The following is a 12609-nucleotide window of genomic DNA, read 5'->3' on the forward strand; positions in this document are numbered from 1 at the left end:
TATTCTTGCTGATGGCTCTTCCACTGGTGAGCTCCAGCGATGGGAGGGGAAGGGGGCCCTTTTCTTTCTTTTTTCTTGTTAGCGTGCGCTCCGAAAGGGTTGTGTGTCTTAAAGGTCATGCGCTACATACAAAATTGATTTTTAATGTGCTGGATTCCTTGCATTTGCACAGAAGGAGTACATTTGTGCAGTACCCTTTGCTTTAGTTATAGAAAGGATGAATAGCGCCACAGCAGGGTGGCAGGTGGACGTATAGATGTAAAGCTGGTTTGGATGGCCTTAAGTCCTCATTTTAGGTGAGGAAAGTCCCCTCCCCCACCCCCGTTAAAACTATTGGTATTGTGTTTTTCTTTGTTAGTTAATCTAGGTCATCAAAATCCTGTGCATATCCTGTAGTGGAGCAGGCAGACTAAATACCCTGGATTGGACTGGCCTTCCTTTTATTGCCGTTGGCACTTCTGTTTGGTGGGAGTGTGGTGGTGATGTTTGGTGGTGCACATCTAAACATGGTTGATAGGTCTTTGAGTTTTGAATGTCTTTGGACTGGTTTTCTGAGGTTTCTTAACTGGGTAGGCAGATTTGAGAGCTCCCTCGTTTCTTGTTGGGAGGAGTATCTTCCTTGTGTAGAGGGAGAACTGCATTTAGGGGTATCCACTCCCATGTCTTGGTGGTGTCTTCCAATTTGCCTTGTCTTGAGAGACTTTCTTTCTACTTTGTTGCTCCATGAAAAGATATGCATTAAAGTGTCATGTTTTTGTGGCCTTATCCTGTTGCCTTGATCCCCGACACACTTTTTCTGCTATCTTTTCACTATCCGTACAAAAGGAGATGTTGACCACTATGGCAGGGATCGTGATGTCTGATTCCTTGTATTACTTGTATTGGCCTTTCTGGTCTTCTCCATGTATATGTGAAATGATGATCATTCTGAACTGTGCTGAATCCTGGTAATCACACAAAATATAAAGTTAAAAATGCTCAATAAAAACATAATTTAAAAAACTTAATGAAATTATTCACAAACAACACAATGGTCACACTGGAAATTTTTTCTGACCTTTTGCAAATGAAGCTTAGTATAACTTTCAGTGAATTATGCAAACACGAGACATCATATGAACATTTTTTAATGGTTCAATATTTTGATAAGTATATTTTAAAAATACAATAACATAATATGATCTGGATGTCACATCATTCAAAAAATTTACACAGATACAGAAATAACTTAGATTTCCAAAGTGATAATTGTGTTAACTACATTCAAGTCAACTTTTTTTTAACAATTAATTTCATACTCTTAAATAAAACCAAAGAGAAAGGATCATATAAGCAACCATCTTGTTTATTCCAGAAACAATGCAGGACATAGTTTTATTTTATTAGCTTTTAAAATTTGCACCACATTAAGAGGACAACACTTAAGCTTTCTTCATTAAGAATGAGTGGGGAAATCAGGTAAATAAAATGCTGCACACAATCTAACATTCTTTGTCACCCCATAAGTACATTCCGGAGTTGGTGGTTACAAAAATATCTTTTATTTCAATGTTTTACTGCTCCTATTGATTGATTTGGCTTTAACTTTGCTTGTTCCATCTTGAAAGGTTGCAGTGAGTTCTTGATCTCAACTGAGAAGGTAGTGTGATTAGGTCTATTATATACCATTGCTGCACTCGTGATAAGAGCCAATTCAAATATAATATTTAGAACTGATCTGAAAGAGTCCGTTTGCCTGCCTTCTGGGCAAAAAGCTTTCACATTAACAACCTCAGAAACTGAAGGAAAATGATATTGAACAGTTGACACCTCAAGTTAGAACTTAAACACCTACAAAAGAATGGGAGTCTAATGGTTCACTTTTAAATTATCTATATGTTTTATATACAGTACATCTACATTCTAAATATAATTATTCTTCACTTCCACTAGGTATGCAAAAGAAATTGTATTTTTCTGCTATGGGTTATCATTGTGGTACTATCTATTTTTTCTGATGATATAGACATTAGTTGAAGTCAATCCATGCAAAATGTTACATCTTATTTGATCAGTGTGAGTAATATATGCTCCTTAACTGCAGTGAATCATTGGTAAATTGTCTCTTTGAGAATGTAACAAAAACAAAATATGAATCATCCACAGAATAAATGATGCACATTGAAATTGTGATACTGGCATTCCTAGTTTGAAAGATTGTTGAGAATTATGGCATTGCAAAGCCATTTTAAAGACACACACAATTCCACTAATTTCATTTGATGTATAATTTTCCTTCCCTACTCTTTACTCATTGAATTTGATTGGAAATGACCACAAAACATTTGTTTTCAGTAAATGCCTTTCTATGTTGTAATTTGTCTTCTTAATTTTAATGTAAGTCATATCAGAGAAGAAAAAGAAAATAAGAATGTGCAGCAAGAGACCATTTGGCAATTTCCAAAGATGGCGCCAGAGCGTGGCGACTTCTTGCGAGCTGTCCCCAGCATACCATCTAATTCTATCTTTTACTCTCATTTTGTGCTTTTAAAACTGTTCTCTAACTCTTTCAAACTCCCTAACAATGCTCTATTTCTATGACTATAACAGTACATCCCACACCCTCTCTTTCCCTTCTCCCCTAGGCGGCACGGTGGCAAAGTGGTTAGCGCTGCTGCCTCACAGCGCCAGGGACCTGGGTTTGATTCCCGGCTTGGGTCATTGTGTGGAATTTGCACGTTCTCCCCATGTAAGCATGGGTTTCCTCCCGGTGCTCTGGTTTCCTCCCACAGTCTGAAAGACTTGCTGGATGTATGGATTGGCTGTGCTACATTCTCCTTCAGTGTACCCGAACAGGCGCAGGAGTGTGGCGACTAGGGGATTTTCACAGTAACTTCATTGCAGTGTTAATGTAAGCTGACTTGTGACTAATAAATAAACTTTAACTTTATGTACTCTATGAATGGTATGTTTTGTCTGAATAACACGTAAGAAACAATAGTTTTCACTGTATCCCGATACATGTGACAATAATAAATCAAATCCTGTTCCCTACCCTCAGCTGGTCATTAACTGTCTAAGGCCTGTCTGTACGGACTATTTTTCATCTCTCTCTTTTCTGCTCTCAACCATTTTCAGTCTACTCCAACATGATCATTTACTGTGTGAGCTATTCTTTAAGGAGTTTCCTTGTTCAAAAAAGTGGCTAAAGCTAAGCCCTGTAATTACAGGCCAGTCAGTTCAACTTCAGTGGTGAGAAACTTCTAGAAACAATAATTCAGAACACAATTAATAGTCACAGGGACAAATGCAGGTTAAATAAAAAACCAGCATGGTTTTCTTTAGGGAAAAGTTCAACTAACTTGCTCGAGTTTTTTGAAGGGATAACAGAAAGGTTGATGAGGGTGATGCTGTTGATGTGCTGTACGTGGACTTCCAATAGGTGTTTGATAAAATGCCACACAACAGACTTGTGAGAAAAGTTATAGCTCATGAAATAAAAGGAACAGTAGCAATGTGGATATGGAATTGACTAAGTGATGGGAAACAAAGAGGAGTGGTTAATGGATGTTTTTTGGGCTGGAGGAGATTTTATGGTGGAGTTCCCAAGAGTTCAGTGTTGTAACCTTGTTTTTCTTGATGTATATTAATGATCCGGACCTTGGTGTACAGGACACAATTTCAAAGTTTGCAGATAATACAAAATTTGGAAGCATTGTGAACTGTGAGGAGAACAGTGATGAACTTCAAAAGGGCAGAGACATGTTGGTGGAATAGGTGAACAGAGCGCAGATGAAGTTCAATGCAGAGAAACGTGAAGTGATTAATTTTGGTAGGAGAGATGATATAAAATGAACGGGGCAACTCCCTAAAGGGTGTGCAGGAACAGAGGGAGTGTTTACGTGTATAAGTCATTTCAGACGACAGGACAGGTTGAGAGAGTGGTTAATAAAGCATACGGTATAATGGACATAGAGGCACATAGAGTACAAAAGCAAGGAGGATTTTTTTGCCCTTGTGTAATTCACTAGTTTGGCCTCAGCATTGTATCCAATTCTGGGGACGGCACTTTAGGAAGGATGTGAAGGTATTAGAGAAGGGGCAGAAAAGATTCACAAGAATAGTTCCAGCGATGAGGAAGTTCAGACGTGAAAATAGACTGGAAAGTAAGAACTGTTTTCCATGGAGAAAAGAAGGTTGAGAGGAGATCTAATAGAGATGTTCAAAATCATGAGGGGTCTGGTCACAGTGGATGGAGAGAAACTGTTCCTACTCGTGAAAGGATCAAGAATGAAAAAACACAGATTTAAAGTAATTAGTGATATAAATAAAAACTTGTTCACACAATGGATGGTTGGGGTCTGCAATGAACTGTCTGTGTGATGAAGGCAGCTTCAATTGAAACATTCAAAAAGGAATTAGACTGTTATCTGAAAAGGAAGAATGTGCAGGATAATGGAGCGAAGGCTGAGAAATGGAACTAAGTGAGTTGCTCAATCAGAGAGCTGGTGCAGACACGATGGGCCTTCCTTCTGTGCTAGAACAATTCTGTAATTCTGAGTAAAGTTCAAAATACTCCCTCCTCTCTTACAAAGGAAATTAACATGCATATAAAGAAATTAAAAAGACTTGCATTTATGCAGAAGCTTTCACAACCTTTGGATATCCCAAAGTACTTTACAGCCAATGTAATAAATTTGAAGAGTAGTCACTATTGTAATGTAGGAAATGCTGCAGCCAATTTGCACATAGCAACTTCCACAAAAAAGAATGTGATAACTATTACATAATCTATATCTTACAGATTTTGATTGAGATATAAATATTGATTGGGACATCAGGAATAACAATCCTGTCCTTCTTTGAAATAGTGTTATAGAATCTTTTATGTCCAGCATTTGTGATATTGTACTGCTGATGATGAAGTGTTTTCCTGTGTCCAGTAGCTCTCAGGTCAATAGCTGAACACATATCCATTGTTATAATTATCCATTTTGTGTGCGTGTGTGTGTGTGCATGTGATTGTGTTTTGAAACCCCTTAAAGTAAAGTTGATAGATAGGTAACCAGTTGTGCAGAATATCCAGTAGATAGACTTACATTTATATAGTGCCTTTCACGGTCTTGCATAGAACATAGAACAGTACAGCACAGAACAGGCCCTTCGGCCCACGATGTTGCAACGAGCTTTATCTGAAACCAAGATCAAATCATCCTGAAGCACGTTACAGCTAATGGAGCACTTTTTGAAGTGTAGCCACTGTCCTAATGCAGGAAGTGCAAGAATTTGCACACAGTGAGTCCCACAAAGAGCAATGTGAGGCTAAGCAATGTTGATTGAGGGATAAATATTGGCGAGGATAATGGGGATAACACTAAGATAAAAGCAAATTACTGTGGATACTGGAATCTGAAACAAATACAAAAAATGCTGGAAAATCTCAGCAGGTCTGACAACATCTTGGAGAGATAATCTGTGTAGTGGATGATTTGATTTGACTTATTGTTGTCACATGTATTGGGATACAATGAAAAGTATTGTTTCTTGCGTTCTATACAGACAAGATGTGGAGATGCAGGCATTGGACTGGGGTGGACACAGTAAGAAGTCTCACAACTCTAGGTTAAAGTCCAACAGGTTTATTTGGAATCACAAGCGCTATTCCTTCATCAGGTGAGTCATGATGAAGGAGCAGTGCTCCGAAAACTTGTGATTCCAAATCAACCTGTTGGACTTTAACCTGGTGTCGTGAGACTTTTTACTCTATACAGACAAAACATTATTTATAGAGTACAGAGGGGAGAAGGAAAGCAGAGCGTGCAGAATATAGTGTTACAGTCACAGCTGGGTGTAGACAAAGATCAGCTTAATATCAGGTAGGTTCATTCAAAAGTCTGATGGCAGCAGGGAAGAAGCTGTTCTTGAGCTCGATGACCACTGTTCTCCACAAATGCTGTCAGATCTGCTGAAATTTTCCAGCATTCTCTTTAACGCCGGTAACACCCCTGGCTCTTGAAATAGTGCTTTTGGATCTTTTACCTGAGAGGACAGACAGGGCCTCAGTATTAACAAGACGGCACCCTCGACAGTAGCGCTCCCTCAGCAACGCACTGGAGTGTTAGCCTATAGAGATGTTCGTGCTCAACCCTCTGGACTGAGATCTGGACCCTCTAATTCAGAGGCGAGAGTGTGACCAACTCAGCTATGGCTGGTACAAATGTTAAGGACTAAAATCCTTGTGAATGTAAGCGGAATTTTGTCCTCCTCTCTTTCCCTTTGTTGGGAAAATGGAAACTTGGAAAAGTGCCAGTTTATTTTGTACGCTGCCAGTGTAGTGTTGGAGAGAGCAGGGAATTTCAGGTTGGGTGTAGACTGGGGGGGGGGGGGGAGTTCATTCATCCATGATGATGGCTGCAATGACTTTCTGCGTTATAGCCACTCTGCAAATTACAAAGTATCCGGGGTGGAAGAAAGAATAATTTTTCGCCCATCTTTGCAAGGCTTTACGCGCTGACAAAGATCGTGCGAACATTAAATAAACAAGGGGCGATTTTAGCATTTTAAACAGAACCCATCGCTCGCACTCAGCGGCGGCGGTGCACCGCCAGGCGCCCGCTGATTGGCTGAAGGTGGCCGGGCGCGCTGCAGCCTAGCCCGATTCCAGGGCCAACCGAACTTGATGCGCCCTCTTCCCCCGCCCACCTTCTGTGACGTCATTATACAGACGTGGCTGGGAACCAATGGAAAGGGGGAGGATGCCTGGCAGTGGGCGGGGCCGGTCGGCGGGAAAGGACCAATGCGGGAGGCCCGGGAGACGGTGACTGGGAGGCGGGATCTGTCGGCGGCGCCTGGAAGCGAGTGTGAGCCGCGCGCGTAGTAAAAGGCGGCGGGGGCCGGCTCCGCGCGCGGATGACAGTTACACCTCCTCTCAGGTGCGGCGGCCGCCCCATGGCGCTGAGGACCCAAACGATATAAACCGACGGCGGCGGAGGAGGATCCCAGCGATCGGTGAGCGGGTGAAACTCCAGAGACCGAGCAGTCACAGCCCCTAAATTAAAAAAGGGGGGGAGGGGGAGATCGGTGTGTGTGTGTGTGTGTGTGAGGATCACGGGAGGGGTAATGGTCTTCGGCGCGAGAGGCTTCCTGTTTTCAAAGGCTTGGCCGCCCACCACCCCGAGTTAGGCTGAGTCTCCCGGAGGATTCACGGCAGGGAAGGAGGGTGGGGATGGGGGTAAACCGGGCGATGGCGGTGACTGATGTGGTGGTGGAGGGGGAGGGGGGAAGTGTGAGACCCAACAGGCTGACAGCAGGTGGACATGTTGTGCGCTACCTCAAGCGAGAGATGCACCTCAGGAAGAAGCGGCTGCACTCAGTGTGCGGAACAACCGCCGCTTGTTTATGCCCTTCCAGTTATCCCATTGTGTGTGTGCAGAATATCTATTTTAAATGTCCTAAGAGCGCAACGAACAAATTATCACGCTTAGTTCAGCCTATAACTCAAACAAGCGGGCGGGCGGGCGGGCGGGGGGGGCGGTCTTCGAAAGGCTCAAGCAATTTTCTGCTCTCCTTAATAGTCACAATTGAAATGATTTAAAGAGACAGATTGTTCGTATATGACAAAAGAGGCAGATCATCATTTCAGGTTGCTCCTGGCGCCTCATTCCCTTGACTGGAGATTCGGGTAGTCACCAAGTGGCCTGTTTGCATGTCGTTCAGGATCACTGTAGACTGATAGTTACTCTCATGACGTTCCAAAGCCCTTTGCATCCAGTTAAGTTTTTTTTGGAATTATCACCACTGCTGTAATGCAGTGAAACGCAGGAACCAATTTCTGGATAGCAAAGTCCCATATTTGATTTGATTTATAATTGTCACATCTATTGGTATCCTGTGAAAAGTATTGTTTGTTGGTGTTATACAGACAAAACATATCATTCTTAGAGAAGGAAAGGAGAGGGTGCAGAATTTAGTGTGAAGAAAGATCAACTTAATATAAGAGATCCATTCAAAAGTCTGATGGCAGCAGGGAAGAAGCTGTTCTTATGTGATAAGTGATATTTGTTTTAATATTGATTGGCGTTTGAAATGTTGGCCTGGACATCAGGAAAAGACCCCTGCACCACTTGGATTAGTGTCAAAGGACCTCTTGGGTCTCCATGAACAAGCAGATGGGTTATTGGTTTAGTGTCTTGGGGGCTCCTCACTTGGATTGTTTGTGCAAGTCTCTAGTGGGGCTTGAACCCAGGAGGACCTTCTGATTTGGGTGCAAGAGTGGGCTACTGTTGAAATCTAGACACATTATTCTCACACTGCTTGTCTACTTCACTTTCTTTTTATGATTCTCCTTTAAAGCCTACTTCTGACCAAGCTTTTGGTCAACAGTCCTGTGGCTCAGTATCAGATTTTCATAAATGCTCTTGTGAAGTGCCTTGGGATATTTTACTGTGCTAAATTTTGTAATGTAAATACAAGTTGTTGTGTACACATTTTCCCTTTGCTTCAGCCACTCTGCTGCTGAGAGCAGTGGAAGTGTAATTAATTGTATGTTGTGAGAGATCAGATATAGACCTGTGATGTCAGATGAAATAAATGCAGGCTTTTCTGTCCCCCGGACATAAATTGTCCAATATTACACTTGAAGTAAAACAGACAGTGAGATTGCTGACAATTAATACCTCTTATTTTCTAGTTTTCACTGACTTATTAATATTTTCAATTAAAATAAATAACAGCAGCTGGCAGTTTCTCATGAACTCTTATGATGAGTTTAGCAGTTGCTCAGTTGGTTGTACTGTTGTCTCTGAGTCACAAGGTTGTGGTTTAAAGTCCCACTGCAGGACTGAAGCACAGAAATCAAGATTGACACTCCAAAGCTAAAATGAGCCTCCCTCAGTTGCATTATAGGAGGTGCAGCCTTTCAGATGAGATATTAAACCAATGTTGTGTCTGTTCTTTCAAATGTATGTAAAAGATCAATGGCAGTATTTGGAGAAAGAGCAGGGAGTTGTGCTTGGTGAATATTTATCATGTAATCAACAGCTGAGAAACAAGTTATCTGGTTATTATCACATTGCTGTTTGTGGGACCTTGCTGTGCAGAAATTAGCTGCTGTGTTTCCTTGAATTACAGCATGACACTAATTTTAAAGTATTTAATTGATTGCAAAGTGCTTTCGTAGGCTGAGGTTGAGAACGACAATATGTAAATGCAAACCTTTTTTGCTTTATTATGTTATGCTGTGCACAAATTGGCTGTTTTGTTTCCTACTTTACAACCGTGGCTTTTCTGCAGAAGTACTTCATTGGCTGTGGAACACCTTTGGAATGCTACATGGTCATGAAGGGCACTGTATAAATGCAAATCTTTTTTATTTCCACACAATGAACATACTTTCTGAAGTACTTGAAGTGTATATTCAACAATGACATATTCCTATGTAAGGACATGTAATCGTATAGTGCAGAAATACCACTCATCATGCTTGGGACAACTCTTTGAAAGAGCCATTCATTCATCATACTCTCCAGCTCTGTGTTTTTCTTTCCAAATATATTTCCGATAGGCTATTTGAAAGATACCATTTAATTTGCTTCCACTACCTGTTCAGGCTGTGTATTCCAAATTATAACTTTTTTAAAAGAAAAATAACTTGCCTCATTCTCCTTCTGGTTCTATTGCAAGTTATCTTAAATATTTATCATTTGCTGTTACTGGAAACCATTTCTCCTCAGTGAAATTCAACCAAGGTCCCGGTTCTGATTGCTGTGCATGAACGATGAATGCAGACTAGGTTGGTCTGTGTTGTGGTGGATCCCAACCCAATGGTCACTGAACTACCCCACTGTGGTGAGAAATCATGAGGATGGAAGTAGCTGTGCCTTTCTGAGATGGAGTGGGTGAGCTGAGAATACTGTGGAAAAGGTAGAAGTTCAGGAAGCCTGTTTGGGTGCATCAGATGTGAAGTGTGTATGTGTTTCTTTATAAAGATGGTTTCCAGTCAATGCTATACATTTAATTGGAAGTGTTGAGCAAACGAGAAGCAATTATGTAGTTGCAGGGATGGGAAGTTGAAGGGCAAGTAGTAAGGATATTTCCTGTATCTTTTAAATGTTGGCTATAGAACAGTGTTGGAAGAAGCCGATGGCTGATTACATCTCATGGTCCGGAGGGTTGGTGAAAATAAAATCCTAGCATGGAGGAACAAGTCGTGGAAAGGGTATAAGAAATAATCATGTTTAGAATATTTCTATCACATTTTTTGAGATTTAAAAATTCTACTGATCCAGATCTTTCATGTTCTGAATGATCAGAGACTGGATGTACCCTAAAAGATGTGTCATGGGGCCCCCCTCAGAGGTCCCAATGTAAGAACTCTATGGAGGAAGTATGAACTTTCACTGGAGAATTTCCCTGCTCCTCAGGATGCTCCAAAGAGTCTCCAAATCTGAATTAGAGTTGAAGACTTCAGATGGTTCTGACTTGGTTACTTGGAAAGTTACCAGGTAATGTTAGGCAGAAAAATCATAGTCCGAGTTCTGGGTAACTACAACTGACATGCCAATTGCTCACACTGACTTCCCTGACACAACCCGACCAGTTCCCATCACTTGACTCACCACCTCTCCCCGGATGCAACCTGACCCATCTTTGACCTGGCCACCGTTTCTGACATGACTCCCCTCACCCTATTTATACTGCTACTCTGCCCACTTACCTCGCCAATCCTACTCTCTTACCCACCCTACCACCTCATCCACTTGCCTACTACTCACTGTAGCTTTTCAAAGAAGTTTTGGAGCATTTACACTCTATTTACCAGAATATGGTAGCTAGTGTTGTAAAAAAGGGGTGTGCCTAAGAAGCTGTTGCATTTTGGGTACACTTTGGAAGTCCCGGCCACAAATATGGAACGTATGCAGAAAAATAGGAGCAGTGTGGCAATCCGATGGTGATTTCCATTCCTTGGAAAATACAAGCCACTTACTTTAAGTCGACTGTGTATTGTAAATCGAACAAGAGTAATCAACAGATTTTAATACACAGTGTCAATAGGCATTGCTTTTCAATTATAAATTTGCACTCAACATTATCTGAGCTTTCCTAACATTTTGGTATATTTTATACACACAACGTTTCTAAATATGCTATTTGTAACCAAATTAACAATTACTTGTTAATAGGATTATGGTGACTTTGATTTATTTGTTGGACAGCGCACTACATTGCAGAAATTAGGTTCATACAATTACATTCCATTTTCTCATGCAGGGTTAGGGCATCTCTATTTTTTCCACATACACTGATGTAACAAGTATGACTTAGCTGGGGGGATTGTCATTGCCAATATTTTCTCTGATTTTTGAATGATAATACTCAGAAAGGAATTCCTATTATTTCAATTGAATTAAAATATCTGAAGGCAAAGCTATACTGGTCTCAAGGATTGGATATTTTTGAGTCATGCAATGACGACTGATGCAGTGAATGCATCACCAGTTTGGTGGATGACCTTTTAGCCGATTCTGAACTATAATTGCATAGGTATAGATTTTGGTGGATTGAACAATAATTTCTTATGGAAAGTGTAAACAGTTTTAACTATTTGTTAGTTTTGAAGATTTGTCAGAATTACATGATTGATTTCCACAAAAGTAAGCTATTTAAAATTATTGTTCATTTGATCATATTTACATTTGTTTCCAACATAACTGTTCTATGGTATCAAAATTTTGAAATGAAAACTCTTCCCCTTCACGCCTTTTCTCCCAGAAAAGGATTTCAACTTGTTTTATAAAGAATTGAGTGTGCCGGTGTATTCGTACATTTCATTTCTAATGTGGTGTGAATAATTTTAGCGTTTTTACTTTTTTATCAACAAAAGTATGCAAAAAATTGAACTTTAAGCATTTAAGAGCAATTTAAAGTACACTTCAGTAACCATGGCTGGTATTGCCTTTGATTTGTAATACATTCCAGAGTTAGTTGGTTGGTAGTGTAGAATTTGATTGTGGCTGAAAAAATGCATTTTGTCTAAGCTTTTTATCTTGCACTTATCAGGACAATCACAAGAATACCAATGTCAGGGGAAACAATTTTATATCCCACATGGCAGGTTGGTTAAGAAGGTTAAGGCTCATGGGATACAAGGAGAAGTGGCTAGATGGGTGGAGAACTGGCTTGGCCATAGGAGACAGAGGGTAGTGGTCGAAGGGTCTTTTTCCGGCTGGAGGTCTGTGACCAGTGGTGTTCCGCAGGGCTCTGTACTGGGACCTCTGCTATTTGTGATATATATAAATGATTTGGAAGAAGGTGTAACTGGTGTTATCAGCAAGTTTGCGGATGACACGAAGATGGCTGGAATTGCGGATAGCGAAGAGCATTGTCAGGCAATACAGCAGGATATAGATAGGCTGGAAAATTGGACGGAGAGGTGGCAGATGGAGTTTAATCCGGATAAATGCGAAGTGATGCATTTTGGAAGAAATAATGTAGGGAGGAGTTATACAATAAATGGCAGAGTCATCAGGAGTATAGAAACACAGAGGGACCTAGGTGTGCAAGTCCACAAATCCTTGAAGGTGGCAACACAGGTGGAGAAGGTGGTGAAGAAGGCATATGGTATGCTTGCCT

The 12609-nt window shown here is 40.9% G+C and overlaps 1 protein-coding gene across 2 annotated transcripts in view; it reads left to right on the top strand.

Moving 5' to 3' along the window:
- Positions 1–6804: 6804 nt before the first annotated feature.
- The window catches only part of scai (suppressor of cancer cell invasion), a 161645-nt gene continuing 155840 nt past the window's right edge, over positions 6805–12609 (top strand). For both annotated transcript variants that reach the window (XM_078226495.1, XM_078226496.1), the window contains exon 1: positions 6805–6987. The gene's annotated coding sequence lies outside the window, so the exon portion shown is untranslated. The remainder of the gene's footprint in view (positions 6988–12609) is intronic.

Source organism: Mustelus asterias, chromosome 13 (assembly GCF_964213995.1).
Source record: "Mustelus asterias chromosome 13, sMusAst1.hap1.1, whole genome shotgun sequence".
Classification (NCBI taxonomy): domain Eukaryota; kingdom Metazoa; phylum Chordata; class Chondrichthyes; order Carcharhiniformes; family Triakidae; genus Mustelus; species Mustelus asterias.